Source organism: Mustela nigripes, chromosome 13 (assembly GCF_022355385.1).
Source record: "Mustela nigripes isolate SB6536 chromosome 13, MUSNIG.SB6536, whole genome shotgun sequence".
Lineage (NCBI taxonomy): Eukaryota > Metazoa > Chordata > Mammalia > Carnivora > Mustelidae > Mustela > Mustela nigripes.
In genome coordinates this window covers 134,016,181-134,026,706 of record NC_081569.1, presented here as the reverse complement: position 1 = coordinate 134,026,706, position 10,526 = coordinate 134,016,181, and positions in this window count along the sequence as shown.

Here is a 10,526-nt window from a genome sequence, read left to right as displayed (position 1 = left end):
TTTAAGTGGGATTTTATACATGAGGTGGAATGTGTCCCAACAGAAGTATGCACGTGTACAGAGCAGAGTTTTAAAAAAACAGATTTTTTCCCCCCTCCAGGAGGAAATTTTCAAGAGGGACTGGTAGGGGGCTTGGTGGAGAGGGCATTCCATACAGGGGGAACATCATGTCCAACAAACAGAAGTGTAAGACGTTAAGCTTTTTGTTTTGTTCGTTTTATTTATTTATTTGGGTTTTTATTAGGAGAGCAGATTAAGGAAAAGAGCACGAGAACATGGATCTGCAGATAATAAAACACATGATAATCATGGTAAGCCAGACATGAAATCTCAGCCTTTATCTTGTCAACAGTGGGAGAAATGCAATTGGGCTTCCATCTTAAAATACTCAAGGAGTGTGAGTTGGAGGCATTTATAAGACTCAAAGCAGAGAGTCCATTTATGAGACACTTGCAAACTAAATGATGTCTACACTCACACAAAGGCAGTAGTAGCTGAGGGAAGAGAAAGGCTTACAGATATTTAGGAGACAGAATGGAAAGGGAATTCGTGACTAACAGATGAGCATGATGAGGGAGACAGAGAATGATTTCCAAGGTACTGATTTATTAGACTAGATGCCATTAATCAGATTAGGAATGACAGGTAACAAATGAGTAGATGAAAAAAGGGATAATGATTTATTTTTTAACATGTCCATGTAAAGTGTTGTACATGAAGTCTTTTTTTTTTTTTTTTTTTTAAAGATTTTATTTATTTATTTGACAGAGAGAAATCACAAGTAGATGGAGAGGCAGGCAGAGAGAGAGAGAGGGAAGCAGGCTCCCTGCTGAGCAGAGAGCCCGATGCGGGCCTCGATCCCAGGACCCTGAGATCATGACCTGAGCCGAAGGCAGCGGCTTAACCCACTGAGCCACCCAGGCGCCCTGTACATGAAGTCTTTGCAAGACGTTCTGTACACTAGGGTTTCTCAGCCTTTGCACTGTTGACATTTTCGGCCAGATAATTCTTTGCTGGATGTATGGAGAGCTGTCCTATGGTTCGTAGAATGTTTAGCAGCATCCCCTACCTTCTAGTGTTTTCCTGGCTCCTCGGGGGTCTCTTAGAAGCTTAAAGGGGCAGGAAGAAGCTTTGGGCTACAGTAATGTTCCACAAACATATCTCTACAACAATGTTGGGGCTATTCTATCCAGTTGAAGGGACAGCCTTTGGGAAGAGAGGAGCTGAGATGACATGACTGGGTTTATCTCTTGGGACTGGGCATGGAAGCTGCCTTACTCCTGATACTGTGCCCCACAAATTCCTGGGCATGATTATGAAATGGAAATGGATTTATGCGAAGTGACAAGAAAACTCCATAAATCTCTCTTGATCTTAGAACAATGTAGACCAACTACTTCATTTATGCTAATGTTCTGGAAATCCACAGAATAAAAAGATAAATACATCATAATGTTTTCTACAGGTATCCTACAAGAAAAGGGTTCTAACAAGTATTAAGTGTATGGGTTTTTTTTTTCTCTCACTCTCTTATTTAGGGAGGAAAAAGCCAGCTACTTCATAATATAGACCAGGACAGAAAATTATCTCAGAATTCCTTAGGAAGTATTGAAAAGTTACCCTGGATCCCCTGAGAGTGGCCCTGACGGTCCAGGGAGAGATCAGTACCAAATAATTTGTTGTTTAAGGGTTATAAGAAAATCTAAACCACCCTTTGTGGCAAAGACCAAAACTTGACGTGGGGTAATACCTCTTAAGGCAGCAGTTCAAAAAAATCTGAATAGTAAGAATTCAATCCTAGAATCCCAAACACAGAGCACAGGTTAGCTTAACACAGAAGGAACAGAATCCTTGGGATGCCTGGTGGTTCAGTTGATTAAGCAACTGCCTTCTGCTCAGGTCAGGATCCCAGAGTCCTGGGGTTAAGTCCAGCATCCACATTAGGCTTCTTGCTCAGTAGGGAGCCTGCTTCTCCCTCTGCCTACAGCTCCCCCTGTGCATGTTCTCTCTCTCTCTCTCTCTCTCTCTCTCTCTCCCTCTCTCTCTCTCTCTGACAAATAAAATCTTAGAGAGAAAAAAAAGAGAGAAGAAAGAAAGAATCCTTCCAAGAACCTCTTCTTGGATTCGTATTCTCATTGCAGGACAGTGGCCATGTATCCATGAGATTGTGTAGGAGTAAACCTCGTAACACTCCATGAGTCATCAAAAAGCAACAGCAAAGCTGGACTAAATTGATCAAATTCCAGTATGACATTCAAAGACAGCTAACAATTCTCACACCCTTTAGGTTGAGTATGCCCCTGAGACATCTGGCTCATTCTGTAGTGAAGCACAGGAAGTATCCCAAGGAAGATCATTGACTGATGACTGATATGGCAAGGAGAGCCCCAAAGGTGATGCTGAAAGTCAAACTGCTAAATCTCAAGTGACGATCCCAGCAAATTTTGGGAGGGAGATGGTTGTGGCAATAGCTTGGATATCTGCTGGTAGATCTGGCTTTATTCTTAGGGTCCTTCAAATAAAGGATTAGATGCCTTCCTAAACAAGATTACAGGGAAGAAGAAAAGAGTAATTCCTAGATCTTTTTCTTTTTAGACTTTATTTATTTATTTGACAGAGAGAGAGTGAGAGAGAGAGACAGTGAGAGAAGGAACCCAAGCAGGTGGAGTGGGAGAGGGAGAAGCAGGCTTTCCGCCAAGCAGGGAGCCCGGTGAGGGGCTCCATCCCAGGACCACGGGATAATGACATGAGTCAAAGGCAGACGCTCAATGACGCAGCCAGCTAGGTGCCCCCGTTATTCCTAGATCTTATTAGTAATGAAATTGCTCATAGTGTTCTCATATTATCTTTTTAATCTAGGCTATTTCAGCACATATGTCCCCATTTCTAGGCAATTATTTTTTTCTTTTCTCATTATTAATATCACAAAGGTTTATCTAATTTGTATTTTTTAAAGAAAAGTTTTTAGTTTTATTGACTCACTCTATGCTTTTTCTATTTCACTTATTTCTGCTTATATATATATATTTTTTTTTAAAGATCTTATTTATTTACTTGATAGACAGAGATCACAAGTAGGCAGAGAGGCAGGTAGAGAGAGAGAAGAGGAAGCAGGCTCCCTGCCGAGCAGAGAGCCTGATGCAGGGCTCCATCCCAGGACCCTGGGATCATGACCTGAGCCGAAGGCAGAGGCTTTAACCCACTGAGCCACCCAGGGGCCCCTTCTGCTTATATTTTTATTCTTTTTATTTTCTTTGGCTTTATTCTGTCAATCTTTTCCTAATTTACTGAGATAAACATTTAGCTCATTAATTTCCAGGCTCTAACCATTTCTTAAATAAGCATGCAAGGCTATAAATTTTCCTTGGAGAAACATTTTCATTGTATACCTCAAGATTTGATATATAGTGTTTCATTATCATTTCCTTTAAGCATTCATTAAGTTCTAATTCAATTTATTCTTTGACATATCAGTTTACTTATAAGTGTGTTTTCAACTTCCAACTACATAGAATTTCTAACCTATCTTCCTATTTACTTCTAACTTAATTGTATTATTTTCAGAGAATGTGTTCTACATAATACCTATTCTTTAATATTTGCTTAGATTCGCTTTATGCCTTATATGAATCATGTGTGCTGAAGAAGGGTATGTATCTGGGACACCTGAGTCGCTCAGTCAGTTAAGTGTCTGCCTTTGGCTCAGGTCATGATCCCAGGGTCCTGGGACTGAGCCCCACAACCATCCGGCTCCCTGCTCAGTGGGGAGCCTGCTGCTCCCTCTGTTTGCCACCCCCTGCTTGTGCTGTCTCTCTTTATCTGACAAATAAATAAATAAATAAATAAACTCAAGGGCGGGGGGGAGGGGAGAAGGATATGTATCCTTTAAATGTTGGATACAGAATCTGGAAGCATGAGATACTCCAGCTTCTCAAAATTGTCTTTCTTGATCTCCATGCCATGACGTGCTTCTAGTATCCTGCTGCTTCTCAGACCATTCCTTTTCTATCTCTTACATTGGCTTCTCTTCCTTTTACCTACAGACTTTCTTTTTCTTTTCTTTCTTTTTTTTAAGATCTTATTTATTTATTTGAGATAGTGAGAGAGAGCAGGCGCAGGGGGAGATGTAGAGGGAGGAGCTGATTCCCTGCTGAGCCAGAAGCCTGATGCAGGACTCGATTCCAGGACCCTGGGATGATGACCTGAGCCAAAGGTAGATGCTTAACCATCTGAGCCACCCAGGCGCCCCTACCCATAAGTTTTCTAATCCTTAGTTCCATGCTTCATCTTTTCTTTATTATTTTTTTTTTACTCTCCTCTCTAGAGGATCCAATTCCTACTGTCTTCAGATTCCATCCGTGTCATCATGGGTTACAAAGTAGCCTAATCCTGACCTTTTGCCTGAGTTCCAGAAACATATTTGCAACTGCCAACTGGACAGCTCCAGCTGGCTGTTCTGTCTTGGATTGCAAGATTTTCACTCTTGCCTGTATTCTTGCCCTTAGCTAAGAAGACTTGCCACTCCTCTCTCTTACTGCCTGTATCCAGTGAAGCATCAAGTCCTGTCCATTCTCCTCAGGCTCCTGTCCTGCATGAGGGGCCTCCTTGGCATTGCCACTGCTGCTTTTCTAATCCCAACACCCGATCTGTCTTGCCCGAACATTGTTGCTAGGGGAACTTTGCTTTTAAATATTTTTTTAAAGATTTTTTATTTATTTATTTGACAGAGAGAGATCACAAGTAGGCAGAGAGACAGAGAGAGAGAGGGGAGGAAGCAGGCTCCCTGCTGAGCAGAGAGCCCGATGCGGGACTCGATCCCAGGACCCTGAGACCATGACCTGAGCCGAAGGCAGTGGCTTTACCCACTGAGCCACCCAGGCGCCCTGGAACTTTACTTTTAAAAGTGCTTTCTTGGGCACCTGGGTGGTTCAGTCTTTAAGCATCTGCCTTCCGCTCAGGTCATGATCCCTGGGTCGTGGGATGGAGTTCCGAGTCAGGCTCCCTGCTCAATGCAGAGCCCGTTTCTCCCTCTTCCACTTCTCTTGCTTGTGCTCGTGTTCCCACTCTCGCTGTGTCTTTCTCTGTCAAATAAATAAAATCTTAAAAAAAAAATAAAAGTGCTTTCTTGTTCTAAAATCTCTACCAACTCCCTGTTTTCTGCCCACAGGACATAAGTGTGCCCCAGCTTGCTTTTCAGCATTATCTCTCAACTCCAAATCACCACCCAATACACTGAACCCCTACAACACTGGGCTTCTCATAGATTCGGAAACTGCACAGGATGTTGATGTCTTTGAGCCCTTGGAAGTGGTTCCACTTAGAAACTTTGAATGCTATTTTCTCTCTTTCCTCACACCCTAAGCTCGATATCCAGGAAAACAAATGTGTATGCATACACAGGCGCACACACACACACACTTAGAAAGACCTACTCATGTATAAGCAAGATTAGAATGATGGGGAAAGTATTTTAAAGGTTATTGCTCTGCAGATGTTGACAATTAGGGACTAATAAAATTTAGTTGGAGGAGAGCAGGTGAGTAGGGAGAAGCCAGAGAACGGTTAATAATACCTTTACTAGCCAATCGTCCCCTTCTCTTCATTTTCTCTTCTGCTGACTTGTTAGGAAATTTTCTTAAGTCCCCCATGAAATGATAACATGTTCATTTCCACTTCTCCTCAAACACTTAATTGCCCAGGCATTTAGATGATTGGATGACCTTATCTCCCAATCCACTTTCATGTTACTTTCTCTTGGGATTGGTTGCCTGGTAACTCTGATACCAGGCTTGCCTTCCTAATAATTATGCTTTTTGTATTCTCCAGTAATTATCTCCTGCTGAGTTTTCTTGTGGCTTACATTTTATTTCTAGATCTAAAATGTGTGGACATAAAAAAATAATAGTATTTTCTTAGGACCACGTATGGAGTATATTTATGTAATAACCCCTACCAAACACTCTTGGTGGGAAGAAAATTTCTGGGCTCATTTTCCATTTCCTGCCAGATAAAGTGCCCCTTCCCTTCATAGATCTCTGTCCTTGTGAGTATGGATTTATGTGAACCTGACATATAATGTGAGATAATTCTTAACTTTCCTGTGGGTGCTCAAGTGTAAGCGTCAATGTCATTTCATAGATCCATATTAAAAGAAGATTTGAAAAATTGACTTTAAAAACAGAAAAAATGTTTGAAATGACAGACTTTGTTATACAGTGCCTTTTCTTGTGTCACCTGTCCATGACATGAGTTCTTCCTAAATTATAATACCTGAAGAGTATCAATGCATATACCATTTGGACATACAGTATATCCATGTAAAATGTAAAACCATTTCGTACATGTGCTAACATTCAGGGCATTGTATTGTATTTTATTTTGTTGTTTTTTAATGATTAATGTGAGATTTATTTGGACAGCCATGCATATAGTCACCATTACCACACTTAATATGAGGTGTTAAATATTTGATCCAATTTTCTTTCCTATCCCAGTCAGTTTTGAAAACAATGGTAGAAGAAGAGGGGCCAAATTCCAAACTGAACTCCTCAGAATGAGGTCTTGGGTCTGAAATTGGGGTAGATATTTGCTGATTTTGTGTGAATCAAGGAAGGATCTTCAGGGGGCCCTTGGTTGTTGAGATCGTTGTACCAGAGCAGGTAGTCCTGTTTAAGTTGGGACCTTAGGCCAACCATGGCCTTGTGCCTTCCATAGTTTGTCGAGATTCATCATATTCACCTGGGTGGAGCATATGGGGCAGGTGGCCAGGTGCAATGGTTGGTCAGGACTTTGCATTTTAATATGTCATCCACTAACCTGAGAATATTGTCTGATTCATGGACAGGTCACTCAAAGAAACAGTTTGTCTTTTCAGCATTCATTCATCTATTCATTTTTATTTATTCATTTGCTTCTCAGTTGTGGACACAGAATGACCCTGTGAACCAATATTGTAATACAAAGTGAAAATTGAGGTGATACAGGTTATTACAGGTTTGTAGAAGAAAAGTCAACTGCAGAGCTGTGGAATAATAGGGGAAGGTTTCTATTCTCAACATGTTTAAATTTATGATTTTAGATGAATAAGACATAGTTGTACACATGTGTACACTCAAAGATGAAACAAGTCATTCATAATTAATTTTTACTGCAAATTCTATTACCTTCTCTTGGCAGAAAACTGTATTTACATATAAGAGCTGGTCAGATCTCAAAAGCTAGATTAGAAATCACAATGAAATCTGTGGCATTTTGATATAGAATAGAAATAAATTTGACTGTGACATGTCATTAAATTGAAATAAATGGTATTAAAAGATCACACTTGTGTGTATAAATTCAATAAAAATACTTTTCTTTAATCAAGCGTAGGGAACATAGAAAGAACTTACAAACATAGGGTCTTTAAATTATTTGATTATGTCAATATTGCTTATTATCTGTGCAAAGTATTAAAAATACCTGACTGGACTCTAAGAATCCCCTAAGTACAAAAACTTGATCCTGGCTTAATAGTTCTTGATAGAACTAAATTTACAATATCACTACTGCATGATAGTTCCATACAATTTGTTCAACCATACTCCATAAGATACAGCTGTGGTAAAAGTTAAGGAATAAATAAACTAGAATTTGTAATGACTATTACCTTGGTCATTCAAGTTGCCCAAGCTAATACAATTCTAAGCGTAAAAGCTAGTTTAGCTAAAACATAACAAAGTTAAAATACAACTGAATTGAAGAAAATATCAGCAAAAATAGAAATAATAGTTAACATTTATATATGAAGCACTTACAATACGTCAAGCACTGTGCTAAGCACTTTTAAAAAAAAATTTTTTTTTTTTTGGACAGAGATCACAAGTAGGCAGAGAGGCAGGCCAAGACAGAGAGGGGAAGCAGGCTCCCTGCCAAGCAGAGAGCCTGTTGTGGGGCTCCATCCCAGGACCCTGGGATCATGACCTGAGCCGAAGGCAGAGGCTTTAACCCACTGAGCCACCCAGGTGCCCCTGTGCTAAGCACTTTTAGAAGGTTGCTGCAACTGGCCCTCCCAACAAACTCATGTGCGGTGACTATTAAATCTCCAACTCACAGAACCGGAGGGTAGAATGGTGGCCTCCAGAAGCTGAGGGAAATGGGGAGATTTGGGTCAAAGGGTATAAACTTTCAGTTGTGAGACGAATAAATTCTGGGGATCTACTGTACAGTGTGATGGATTGTAGTTAATAATATTGTACTATATACTTGGAATTTGCTAAGAGAGTAGATCTAAAATGTTTTCACTACCCACACAAACCCACACACGCACACACAAAGGTAACTGTGAGGTGATATGTGTGTTAACTTGATTGTGTAAACATTTCACAATGTATACGTATATTAAATCATTACATTTATAATATAAATAAATATAGTCTTTATTTGTCAGTCATACTTCAGTAAAGCTGGGAGGAAAGGTTGCCGACTTACTTATGAGAGAACAGAAGCTTAAGGAAGGTGAGCGAGTCACTCAAACTCACAGTGATGAATGGTGGAGCTCCAGGTGCTTTTCTTCTCTCCTATTTTGCTCTTCTGCCCTTAATGTATTGAACATAACAACTAAAATTTGATCTAGTAGCAAAAGAAGAGTATGATGGCTCCTAGAAGAGGAATGTGCAATTTGCTTAACCAGAGAAATCACTGGTGCAAAGACACAGAAGTGGAAGGGATTTTGTTCAAAGGAGTGTGGGGATATTATGCCTTGAGCATATAATATGATGCTAGAAAATGAGACAGAAAGAGACTTAACTTGCTTTGGAGTTGCTTTTGTTGTTTTTTGTTTGTTTGTTTGTTTATTTGTTTGTTTTCTACTTAGGAGTTTTGATTGGATCCTAAAGGCATAGTCAATGGAGGCTTGTATTTGATAATAGGAACTCAGATGTCAATGTGAAGGGAGAATTGAATACATACTACACATTAGTTCCTAACAATCCAGACAAGAGGTGAGGCTGTACTAATCTATGGAAGGAACTATGAAAGTAATAAAGATACAGACCTTGCAGGGGTAAGAGAAATTTGCTCTTCTCCTCCCCCAGAGCAAGACACACGAGCACTTCAATTGACTATTGGCTATGGGCAAAAATGGGAACAGTCAGCAAAGGAATGCTGTCCTGAGTTTTTCACACATCAGTAATGTTTCCCACTGTGGATTTTTCTTTACCAGTCCAGATGGGGAGTCATCATTTGCAGACTTCAGAGGAAAAGGTAATTATAAAATTCATTAGGCTTCCTGAATAAAGAAGTGTAATGTCTTCCAAGAAAATAATTAAACTACCATGGGCAAAGAGCCTCATCTGTGTAATTTAAAGCAATGTAGCAGGTCATTGTTTAGTGTCTCAAATCTAGTCTACACGTAGCTAATTCATAATCATGCTCCATCTGGCCAAAATTAGTCACATTATTCTGTAGGCCAAGCAAAAATACTGCTTTTGTTTTAGAGGTTTCAATATTCTATCTCATGTTGTCTAATGTGCATCGGGATCATCCATTCTCTTTTTCTCAATATATTTGAATCTTGCTAGAGTGAAAAAAAAATAGAATCTATAACATGTAGAATAAAGAGGTCTTGTTTCAAGAGCCCAGAGCCTTTAGTAGAAGGAGTTTAGGATGGAATATTCTTATACCTGTTTAAAAGAAAAGGAACCCAACCAGATGTGGGCCAAAGGGTTGAGGATAACACACTCAAGTGAAAATAACGAGCAAACCTTTTTTGTTTACTTACTGCAACAGTATAAACAGGAGGGAAAGAGAAGGGCACTAGCTCACCAGGGCACCAGTGTTCCATTTCTCCCCATGGCATGGCACCAGGCAGGGATCAAGTGGAAGCACAGCTGGGGATATCATCCCACTGCCAAGGAACCCTGAACGAAAACCCTTGCTTTTTTATGGACTTGTGGGGCCGCAGGAAGGAAGAGGGGAAAGGGCTTGGTGTGAAAAGGTACTGAGTCCAAGTGGAGAAAACTGCCTTGGCCAAGCTCTTGGTGGAAGTGCTGGATAAGTGTCTCAACAACCCCTCTCCCCTGCCATAAGGAAGCCTCCAAATAGAGGTGCCTATAGGCTGGGAATGCTGATATGCTTATGAGTATGGCTGGCTCAAAAAGAGCCTGAGTCCGGGACATCTGGGTGGCTCAGTGGGTTAAAGCCTCTGCCTTCGGCTCAGGTCATGATCCCAGGGTCCTGGGATCGAGCCCCGCATCGGGCTCTCTGCTCCGCATCGAAGCCTGCTTCCCTTCCTCTCTCTCTGCCTGCCTCTCTGCCTGCTTGTGACCCCTGTCTGTCAAAAAAAAAAAAAAAAAAAAAAAGGACCTGAGTCCTTGACTGCAACGCCCTCCAGATGTACCGGCTGTGCACCAAATCTGGCATGGGGAGGGCAGCTTCCCCTGGGGAGCCTGCCAGGCAAAGCCCTGTTATTGCCTGTGGTCAGACCTGACAGATCACACATGGGATTTTTGGCCTGGAGCCACAGTTCTCACGGGGAATCCAGGAGA